The 11378-nt window shown below is 50.1% G+C and overlaps 1 protein-coding gene across 3 annotated transcripts in view; it reads right to left on the minus strand.

Moving 5' to 3' along the window:
- The window catches only part of PPARD (peroxisome proliferator activated receptor delta), a 79978-nt gene extending 69039 nt beyond the window's left edge, over positions 1-10939 (minus strand). The window contains exons 1-2 of one of the 3 annotated variants that reach the window (XM_059701892.1): positions 10804-10939; positions 6793-6876 (exon numbers count right to left, since the gene is read on the minus strand). The gene's annotated coding sequence lies outside the window, so the exon portion shown is untranslated. Of the gene's footprint in view, positions 1-6792; positions 6877-10763 lie in introns of all 3 variants that reach the window. The other 2 variants (XM_059701893.1, XM_059701894.1) reach the window with 2 other exon arrangements.
- Positions 10940-11378: the final 439 nt, after the last annotated feature.

The raw sequence follows: 11378 nt of genomic DNA on the forward strand, positions 1-11378 counted from the left end.
CTCTGAAGTCACAACTCCTAGATGAGGAAAGTGCCAAAGCAGTAATAAGATAAGGATCAAGGAATCAGAGCAGATTACAAACAAAAGCAATGAAAATCTATTTTAAATTAATAATGCAGAAATGAACTTAAGCCCAGGTGGTGTTCCCACGCCACCAGGACCTCTCCCCTCAGTGCCTCCGCATGAGAGACCCCTCCAGAGCCGGGCCGCTGTTGGCTGTGGAGAAGGTGGGAATGGTCTCGGGAGAGCCCTGTGATGACAGCACGGCGGGTGGAAGGTAGGCTCTGAACGCAGGGCTGGAAAGGGAAAGGAGGGCGCCGCACTGCACGGCCCGACGCCAACACTGTTTACCAGAAGGTGAAGACTCCCCGTCAGAGGCTGGGCTCCTGGTGCCACGGCCAGCACACTGGGGAGAAACTGGTTGAGAAAGGCGCTTCTCCGAGTCCACTTCAGAACTGAGCTCGGCAGGCAGGGGGTGAACAGCACTTACCGAGGTGCATTTTCCTCAGGAAGCCGTAATTCCACCCATGGGAGCTAAGAGTCACCCAGGTCTGCCCGACGCCAAATCCACACCAGCCCTTCCCGTGGCCTCTTCACAGACAGAAAGAGCTAGAGACAGGCCAAGGACAGGAGGTGCCCACACCCAGAGGCCAGGGCCACAGGGAACACAGGAGCCAGCTCTGCTAACATAGTCCACACGGAGCCTCCTCTCTGTCTCAAGCAGTTCCTCCAAGCTTGTCCTCCGAATTCATTTTCCGTTTTCCACTCCTAACTCCCCCGCTTTGTCTTTCTCTCTACCACTCTCTAATTTGTCCCCCTTTCTTCTCACTTCCTATTGGTCTATGATACTGAAACTGAAGTGTAATTGAAGCACTGTTAGTAGTGTTACATGAAGTTTGACATTTCCTGCTTGGCCTTTAATAAATCATGATGCCCGGCCAGTGTGGCTCAATGGTTGAGCATCAACCCATAAACCAGGAAGTCACAGTTCAATTCCCAGTCACCACACATGCCCAGGTTGCAGGCTCGATCCCCAGTAGGGGGCGTGCAGGAGGCAGCCGGTCAATGATTCTCTCTCATCATTGATGTTTCTAGCTCTCCCTCCCTCTCCCTTCCTCTCTCTGAAATCCATAAAAACATATTTAAAAATAAATAAATAAATAATGATTAACTTTTTAATGTACCGTGACAATAAAACCTAAATTTTTTTAATCCTCACCCAAGAATATGTTTTTATTGTATTTATTTATTTTTAAAATACTTTTATTGATTTCAGAGAAGGGAGAGGGAGAGAGACAGAAACATCAGTGATGAGAGTGTATCATTGATCAGCTGACTCCTGCACGCCCCACATTGGGGATGGAGCTTACAACCCGGGCACATGCCCTGACCAGGAATCAAACCGTGACCTCCAGGCGGGCTGTTTTTATTGATTTTACAGAGAGAGAGACAGACAGACAGACATTGATGTGAGAGAAAAACATCAATCCCATATGTACCCTGAACCCACAACCTGGGTATGTGACCTGACCAGGAATCAAACCCGTCACCTTCAGGCGCACAAGAAACTTTCAAACAACTAAGCCACACTGGCCAGGGACAGTTGCCTCAACTTTTGTGAACCCTGAAATCTTTCCAGTGTATCAACATTCCTAAATAACAGCGGTGGGGTGGGGTGGGGTGGGGTGGGGTGGGGTGGGGTGGGGGTGCTACTCCACCCGTGCTCTGGGTACTTAATCTATGTGGCAGATAGATCAAAATCAGTAATTTTAACAGCAACCAGAGAAACTCAAATTTAACACGAGGAAGAATTCCCTAACATTTAAATTACTGCAGTAGTCTCCTACCCAATCTATTTACCTCCATTTTTCCCCCATTCAATCCGCCTTTTTGCAACATTCACACAATCACTCCTTGCTTCAAAACCACCAACAGCTGCCCAGCCAGGTGGCTCAGTTGGCTGGAGCGTTATCCCATACATTGCGGATTTGATTCCCGATCCGGGCACATACCTAGGTTGCAAGTTTAATCCTGAATGGGGCATGTATGGGAAGCGACCCATTGATGTTCCTCTCTCAGATTGATGTTTCCATGATGTTTCTCCCCCCCACCTCTCTCTCTCTCTCTCTCTCTCTCTCTCTCTCTCTCTCTCTCTCTCTCTCCCTCTCTCTCCAATAAACATATCCTCAGGTGAGGATTAAAAACAAAAACAAAAACAGCCCTATCCGGTTTGGCTCAGTGGATAGAGCATTGGCCTGCAGACTGAAGGGTCCCAGGTTCGATTCCGGTCAAGGGCATGTACCTTGGTTGCGGGCACATCCCCAGTAGGGGGTGTGCAGGAGGCAGCTGATCGATGTTTCTCTCTCATCGATGTTTCTAACTCTCTATCCCTCTCCCTTCCTCTCTGTAAAAAATCAATAAAATATATTAAAAACAACAACAAAAACACCAATGGCTACCCACTGCCCAAAGAACATAAAGTGCAAATTCCTTCACCTGGCATTCAACAGCTTCTATCAACCTACTAGAAATTTCCCAATGGTTTCCAGGAATGGAAATCATGAGAAGAAGCACTTTTCTCCCAAAAGTATTCAGATACCGGCTAGGTTATCTCACATAAAAGATGCTGGTCTCTAAGAAGGCCTTTCTCACTCCCAATGCACCATGCCTCTTGTCATTCAAACCATGTGTAGTCCCCTCCTTGAATCTGAACTGGTCCTGTGATTAAGAAAGTACAGAGTAAGTGACATTGTGTGACTGCTAAAGCGAGGTCATAAGAGACCTTACCATTTATGCCTGGACCTCTCAGTACACTCAATCTCGGGATGTTTCTGCTCAGAGTCCAGCTGCCATGCTGTGAGAAGCCCAAGGCACGTGGAGAGCCCACATGGAGGCACTCTAGTGAACAGCCAGCCTCAAGCGCCAGCCATGTGGGTGAGCAAGTGGGGAAGTCCAGCCCGGCTGAGCCTTTAGATGACTCCTGCCCAGCCTCCATTCGACTACAGCAAAGGAGAGTCCCCAAGTGAAGGCCACCCGGCTGAGCCGACCCAACATACAGAATCGTTAAAGATAACCAAGTACCGTCCTGGCTCAGTTGGTTAAGTGTCATCTCCTGCACCAAGAAGTCTCCACTTCCATTCCCAGTCAGGGCTCGATACCCCAGTAGGGGGCATGCAGTAGGCAGCCAACTGATGTCTTTTTCAAACATCAATATTTCTCTCTCACTTTCCCTTCCTGTCTCTCTAAAAACAATAAGAACATAATTTTTAAAAAGATAATAAAGTGCCAATTTCACTTAGGAATGTCCTAGATCCGTGGTCGGCAAACTGCAGCTCACGAGCCACATGCAGCTCTTTGGCCCCTTGAGTGTGGCTCGTCCACAAAATACCACGTGCAGGTGCGCACGTACAAAAACTTCGTGACCCATGCGCAGAAGTTGGTATTTTGTGGAAGAGCCGGTATTTTGTGGAAGAGCCACACTCGAGGGGCCAAAGAGCCATATGTGGCTCACGAGCCGCAGTTTCTTGAGCTGCAGTTTGCCGACCACTGTCCTAGATGAACCACTAAAAACTAACTTATTAAATCTTGACCCTTAAGTGCACATCTTTTAAATATTCTGTGTAACAAAATAGGAATTATATGAAAAAGCAGTTGTGTGACTGTTTGAGTTGCAAGCTAAACCAGGCACTTTTCTCATGAAACACAATTTTTACTTGAAAGAAAAGATGAACAAATTATAATTACTTAGCCCTGGCCAGCTTGCTCAGTGGTTAGAGCTTCCACCCATGGGTCACAGGTTTGATTCCGGTCAAGGGCATGTACCTCGGCTGCAGGTTTGATCCTCGGCCCTGGTCGGGGTGTATGTGGGAGGCAACCAGTCCAAGTGTCTCTCTCACATCAATGGTTCTCTCTCTCTGTCTCTCCTCCCCTTCCACTCTCTCTCTCTCTCAAAATCAATGAAAAAAATATTCTCAGGTGAGGATTAACAAAAAAATATATATATGTAATAAATTAGACTTGGGTATTCAACCAAGTTTTTCTTGAAAATAAATGAAGTGACACAGTCACTTCAAGAAAAAAACCTGACAGTATATTACCAATGATAAAAATCAAGCTTTCATGAGAAATTCAAATTATAGAAAACCTGCATCCACTACTTTGAGGTTGACAGTTTCTCAATACTTGAAGACTTAAAAATATATATCGATAGATAGATTATTGATTTCAGAGAGGAAGAGAGATAGAAACATCAATGATGAGAGTGAATAATTTATCGGCTGCCTCCTACACGCCCCCTACTGGGAATTAAGCCCGCAACCCAGGCATGTGCCCTTGACTGGAATTGAGCCAGGGACCCTTCAGTCCGCAGGCTTAATGTCACAAAGCATAAAAAGTTTGTTGATGACCGGCTGGTGTGGCTCAGTGGTTGAGCATCGACCTATGCACCAGGAGGTCACGGTTCGATTCCCGGTCGGGGCACATGCCCAGGTTTCGGGCTCCATCCCCAGTAGGGGACATGCAGGAGGCAGCGATTGATGATTCTCTCTCATCATTGATGTTTCTATCTCTCTCTCTCCTTCTCCCTTTTTCTGTGAAATCAATAAAAATGTGTATTTTTTTAAAAGTTTGTCAATAAGGTTTTAGACTCCACATTACGACTAACCTTTAAGATTATCCTACCACTTGTCAAGTTTTGTTATCGCATCGAATAGCCACAATTACTGCAAAATATATTAAAATAACCTTCTCATTCTCAACTATGTATCTATATGAAAAAAAAAACAGATTTTTTTTCATATCCTTCAAATAAGACATATTTTAAGAGATTGGACACAGAAGCACTTATAAAAACATAGCTGCCTTCAGTTAGATTAGGCATTAAGAGATTAGCAAAAATGGAAAACTGTGTCACTCCTCACAACTTTTTTGTTTTAAAAAAGAGCTATTTTTCATTAAAATTTTCATCTGTGAACAATGTAATGGGTTTTATTATTATTATTATTATTATTATTATAGTAAATGACTTAATAAATTAGTAATTCTTAGAAATTCCTAAGTTTTCATTTTTAGCTTGGTAATAAACAAGAGTTCTTGGGGCCCTTAATAAATCTTAAGAACGTAAAAGGAAAAAAAAAAAAAAAAGAATGTAAAAGGGTTTCAAGACCAAAAAGCTTGAGAACCACTGTTTAACAATATTCTAAAGCTGACTACAAAATAAACCAACTTTTTTTCAAAGTGCAATCCGCACTCAGCTTCTTCAAGGACAAAGCCAGTCCTCAGGGTGACTTGCTCCTCTCAGTGAGTACCCATGAGCGCATGTTCTCAGAACCCACCAGCTCCCTAATTTCTTAAACATCTTTGTGTGCATACATCTTCTCTCCCCAACAGGTTCCACACACCTGGGGCGTGAGACCATGTGTGAAACGTCTGTCACAGCTCTTGGCCCACAAAAGTGCCTCAGAGAGGAAAGACTAAGATGACAACACCAGTTTTGTAGATTAACACTAAAAAAAATCTGCTAAAGCTATAGGCTTACCTTTGCCAGGGGAGACTGAAAAGGAAAAATTTTAGCTGAGGCTGGGAGCACACAGCTCAGGGATGAACTGGACAATTGACCCATGGACAAGTATGCTACTGCCACTATGGCTAGCTGCTGCTGAAACAAATGATAAAGCAAATCAACTCAACTCAGTAGCTCTTCCTGCTCAGGGGAACTCCTACTTCAACCCTTCCCAGGGAATCTCAGAGGCCTCCCCCACCCCCTCCTTCCTCCTTCCCATTTCCTTCAGAGGAAAGGACTTGGTGTGGGTTTGAGAACAGGAGTGGCCCCTGCCTGAGGGCCTTCCTGCAAGATCCACAAACAACCTGACCCCCACAAAAAGACAGACACATGGGCTCAGCACCCTGTTTGGCAACAGGAAAACCCGCTGGGTGTTAAAGGCAGGGAAAGGGAAGTGAAGCTCATAAACAGCTACTGGAACCATTAAAACCTGGAGATTAAAACAAATCAGACAGGAGCCCCATGTTACCCCTGGCCCCCAGCAGGGACCCCATCACAGCCCAGCCTCCCAAAGAGCTGGGACAATGAACATCGAATTCCCTGGAGCTCCCCTCAGAGAATTTATAAAACCTGCCAGACATCCAGAGAACAGGGAAACAGCAATGGGAAGCCCAGAGCATTGTTCAGACTCTGGTAAGGACCCACCACCCCGGCAGAGATGGAACACCATATACAATTCTGTGTATTATGCCCAGCTCTCATATATGCCAGCAAATATCGACCCATGAGACAGGGATTGATTCTGTTTTTTTACTATCATCCTTTCCCAATGCCGGTACTGTGCCTGGCACGTAGTAGACACTCCAAAATGTTTAATGCACAAATGAAAGAGAATGATGAACACCATCTTTGTGGCCTGGCACCTATAGGGGCAGAGAGAAAGTGTGTGCATTTATTCACTCAACAAATATTTATTTAGCATCTTCTATGCCAGACACTGTCCTAGACACAATAGGAAACAAAATAAGCCCCTGTCCTTGTGGAGTTTATGTTTAGTGGTTGTAAAGGTGAAAATCTCAACGCTCCCCAAAAAACTATGTTAAGTCACAGTCATTCAATAATTGTTTAATAAGCATCTGCTACATGCAAGTGATGAGTACCAGGCGCTATGACAGGCACCTGGGATCTGGGACTCAGTCCTAGTGAAATTATTTCATCTTCTAAGCCAGGACCCTGTATCTGAGTGTGTGTGCCAGCTGTTAGAGGCCCCTGGGTAAGGAAAACGTGATTACCTCTTTGACGCATCTGTCCTCATCTGTCGGTGAGCAGAAGCCACTGCGTGAGTACCACGTACATGCCCAAAACACCACACAACACTGCAGGATAGAAAGAAACCCAACATCTTTAGCTGAGAGGTGCCGGAGTCAGAAAAGCAGCTCTAATATCTATAATAATAAAAGCGTAATATGCTAATTAGACCAGATGTCCTTCTGGATGACCTTCCGGATGAAGCCAGGGCTGGGAGGGAAGCCGGTGACGCAGCCGGGGGAAAGAAGGCCTACTCTTGCAGGCTTTTTGTGCATCGGGCCTCCTGTGTTATAATAAAACACTAGGACGGACACATGCCCAGGTTGTGGGCTTGATCCCCAATAGGGGCATGCAGGAGGCAGCCGACCGGTATTTCTTTCTCATCAATGTTTCTATTTCTCTTTCTTCCTTCCCCTCTCTCTAAAATCTATAACAACATATTTTTTTTAAAAAAATAGACACTAGGGCTCAAAGAGTGCTCCTAAGGCAAGGGGGCTCCTCCTCTGTCCCTCATACACCCGCCCTGAGATGTTGTTATTCTGAGCCTCCGTAGCAAGCATTTCCCAATCCTGGAAGTAGTCTGCTCATTTCCAAGTAAGAAGACACTGGCTCTGCTGACTGTACCGGGTGGGGCAGAAGGAGCTGGCAAGATGAAGGAGGTGCTAGAGCCCAACACTTCCGATGGTTAACAACTCATCAACGGAGATGCCCTGAGTCATGCTTGATTCCTTGACCAAAGCCCCATGGAGACAGGACCGGGGTCACACCCCAATCACCAGCCTCTGAGCTATGAGGCCAGGAACTATCTCCCAAGCGAGAAGACCCACATGTCTGAAATCTGATGCGACGGGACATTTCCTCCCTGCCAGCAAGTGCCCAGCTCCCCTCTGACACCGTGTAACTCAGCTGCTTCAAGTAACTCCTCCCCCTAGATCCAAAGGCACAGAGTCATGCTCAGGACATCAAACCATCAACAAGCAGCAGCCACTGGGCAATCCGGGACAACACAGTACAGACAAGGGCATCACGCACAGAACTTCTGACGTGGCACAAACAAGAGCCTGGCCGGACCGACGAAGTCCATGGAGATGCTACGTATGGAACTGCTGGGCTGTAGGGCAGCTCCTGGCATTTCCAGGAGGGCCCACAATTAGCCTCCCAATGCCCGGAAGCCCCCTGGCAGGGGAGCCTCAGGGACAGGACAGTGCTGAAGCCTTTGGAAGAGCCCGGTCCACTCCTCCTGAGAGGGAGGAGCTGCAGTCCCAGGACACGCCAGCATCCGCAGGCCCCGAAGACAGCTTGCCTGGCAGCCAGGACAGCTGCCCTCTACCCAAAGCAGGGGCCTGGTAGCTTCCCAGGCCAGCATCCAACCCGGGCTGTCCTCTCACCAGGTCGGGGGAGGGGTCTCAGGGACCACCGGTGGAGGTGGCGGGCTGAGTAAGGGCAATTCTTCCTCAGTGGGCGGAGGCACCCCCCGGAGAAGGAAAAAGTGGTGGTGGAGAGGCAGGGAGAAAGGCAGCCAAACAAGAGTGGCTCAGTATACTTAGTTCATTCAACCAGAAGCGAGGCGCTACACCATCTGTAGATACTGTCAGAGGCCTGTCTGCTCACACCTTTGAGAAAGAGGCAGGCTGCCCCTGGCTCTGCAAAAATCACTAAATGGGAACTCGGTGACGGACAATCGTAACTTCCCACATAGGAAACGACAGCGTGAGCAAACTGCAGGAAGCAATCGGCCAGGGCTGCTGGTCCCCAAGCTGTTCCACAAAGAGTGGGCTTGACCTCTTCCCAAGCCTCTCGCCTACCCCCTCAGTGGGGAGTGCAGGTGAGCAAGACAGAGGAGTAGCCAACTGCTCAGGGTCAGGCAAAACCCTTGGGAGCCTGAGATTAGATGAAATGACTGCCAAACCCACAACCTCAACTTCATTAGAATGACCCACTCCAATCCTGGTTTTCATAGAACAAGGGACCCCTTTTGGTCCATTCTGCCCAAATCCCCCCAACTGCTGCCTAAGAGGGGGCTCAGGGGTCAGTGCAAAGGGGACTGGCTCAGCCATCCTGGATCCTATTTCTTTCACAGAAAAGTTCAGTGCACAAGAGGATTCCAAAACGTGAAGTCTGGCCTAGCTAGTTCAGTTGGCTCTCCACCAAAGCCCCTGAAAGTTGCCAATTCTGTGTCCAATTCTGGCTCAAAGACAGAGAGCACGATCCTCAAAAGAGAAGACCTAGAAACCTAGAGCCACGTGAAACAACAGGCCCTCGTTTCTAAACGTGAGAGTGGGTCACGCTTTCTGAATCTTCCAAGACCAGATCGGGCAGAAACAGGGGCCTGTACGTTACTTCCTGACGATCTCTCTAGGGTTACCAATTCCAAATAAAGGCGTTCAGGTGGAAGACATCTGAAAATAACTTTCTGCCTGGTGAGAAGGTTACATACCCAGACACACCACAAAGGTGGGGGGCTCTCTGGCCCCAGACAGAATCGTCTCTGTGACTAGAAGCGACTGAAGCTCTTGCCACAGTCTGACTAATGCCGTCCCAGACCGCCTGGGCAGACAGTGACCTGACCTTTGATGTAACGCCCGGGCAAAGGGAACAGAACTTCAGTGTCCACTTCCCTCTTGGATCCACAGGAAATTAAGCTCCCAAGGAAAATGCAGGGAGAAACTTCCAAAGAACCCACTCAGTGAGGGACGGGAATCAGAGGCCCTGTCTCAGTCCGTGGATCAGAGATGCACGAGGGAACGGCAGCAGCTGGTTCAAGCCATCACCAGCAAAAGGGACAGATGTCTGCCAGCCCCGGAGCTATCGGGCGGCAATCTGTTCAAAACTCAAACAGGAAAAACACTGTCTGGAGTCAGCACAGAGGGAAAAGGTTGAGAACCACAGGTCCGAAGGTGGGAGTCAGGGCTGCCATGGGCTGGGGTATCACGATGTGCATGTGTTCAGTACAGTACGTCCAGAGTGGAAAGACGCGCAGCCCTGTTTCCTGGAAGGGGAAAAGAGCTGGACGAGGCCTCCAGCCACGCCTGGCGCACGCCCAACTCGGCGGCCAGTCTCTTCCCAAGGGTTCCTGGAAGTCAACAGGCCCATAAAGAAGTATTACAGCTGAGATGAGAAGATCGATCTACAAACTGCACATCATCCCTGATGCAACACCCCAGTAAATTCTCCCACGAAGACATAACCTGCTCTTTATCTCCGACATTCAATGCTCCTCACCCCCCTGCCATCTCAGCTGCAGGTCAAGGGGGAAGCACAGTAGTGTGTGAGCTAATGCTTCTCCCTGAGGCAGAGGCAAGGCCCTGGGAGGGAAGGGGAGAGAGGGGCAAAAGCAGGGCCTCTGAGAGGAGCCAGGGCAGGAGGGGCTTAGGCAGACAGGTAAGCAGCCCGGGGCTGAAGAAGCCTGTAACCCCGCGAGGGAGACGAGGAGGAGCCCCAATACTGAGAAGGGCAGGCAGCGGGGGACAGAGGGGACAGGGATGGAACAGAGCAAAGACTGAGAGCAAGGATGGAAGGACGAAGGCCGGGGACAAGGATAAGCACGGGGCAGGGAAGATCCCCAAGGAGACCCCGGGCAGAGGGCAATGCATCTGGGGACACCGGAGAGGAGACGAAGGAAGGTCAGAGGTCAGGGTGGGGAGCGGGAGACCACCCGAGCCTGAGCCCGGGCTCTCCCAACACTGACGCGGGAGGAGACGGGGCCACGAGGCCCAAGTGGGGTCACAGTCGGGTGGGGAGGCCTGCAGCTGGGCTCAGACAGCGGTGAGGGTCCCAAGAGCTGGGTCCCAGGGGCGCCAGGCAGCAACGGATCACCGCAGACCGGCCCGAGTCCGAGCGTCGGGAGGCGGCGGCGGCTCGGTCCCCGGACCCCGGCTGCTGTTCCCGCCCCCACTCCCCTCCGGGCCTGGCGTCCCGGCCGCGTGGGCCGCCTCGGCCCGGACCCGCCGCTTACCTCCGCCGCGTGCCGACCCGCCTCCCCGACCCAGACTGACCTGTCCCGGCCGCCTCTCGCGCCGCCGCCGCCGTCCCGCAGGCTCCTCCGGCTCCTGCCAAAACTTTTCCCATTAATCCCAGCTCCGCCGCGGCCGGGCGTCACACGCAGCGCCGCCCCGCCCCGCCCCCGCGGGCGTGACGTCACCGCGCAGCTCGGCTTCACCCCCCCTTCCCCCGCCCCTTTCCGCCCGAGCCAGCCAATCACGGCGCCTCCTGGAGGCTCCGCTGATCCTGCCACTCCGCCCACCTCACGCCTCTCTGGCCGCTGCAGCGCCCTCTGGTGTCGGATGCGGACCCGGCCGCTTAGGGAGGAGCTGGGAGGGAGCTCCAGGCCAGCGAAACAGGTCGAGCAAGTATGTATCGCTAAAGGGAATTTAAAGCTGGAGGGAACTAGGGGTCATCTGGTCTAGCCTCCTCATCCTCCAGTGGAGAGAAGGTGCGCGACTTGCTGTAGGAAGCAACAGAACCCGACTCTTCAGACTCCAGACTCCACTGGACGAGATGGTGCTGCTTGTAACTTTCCTAAAAGGACTTTCCTCCCTCTCTAGACTCTAGATCAGCGGTTCTCAACCTT

This window comes from Myotis daubentonii, chromosome 6 (genome assembly GCF_963259705.1).
Source record: "Myotis daubentonii chromosome 6, mMyoDau2.1, whole genome shotgun sequence".
NCBI classification, from domain to species: domain Eukaryota; kingdom Metazoa; phylum Chordata; class Mammalia; order Chiroptera; family Vespertilionidae; genus Myotis; species Myotis daubentonii.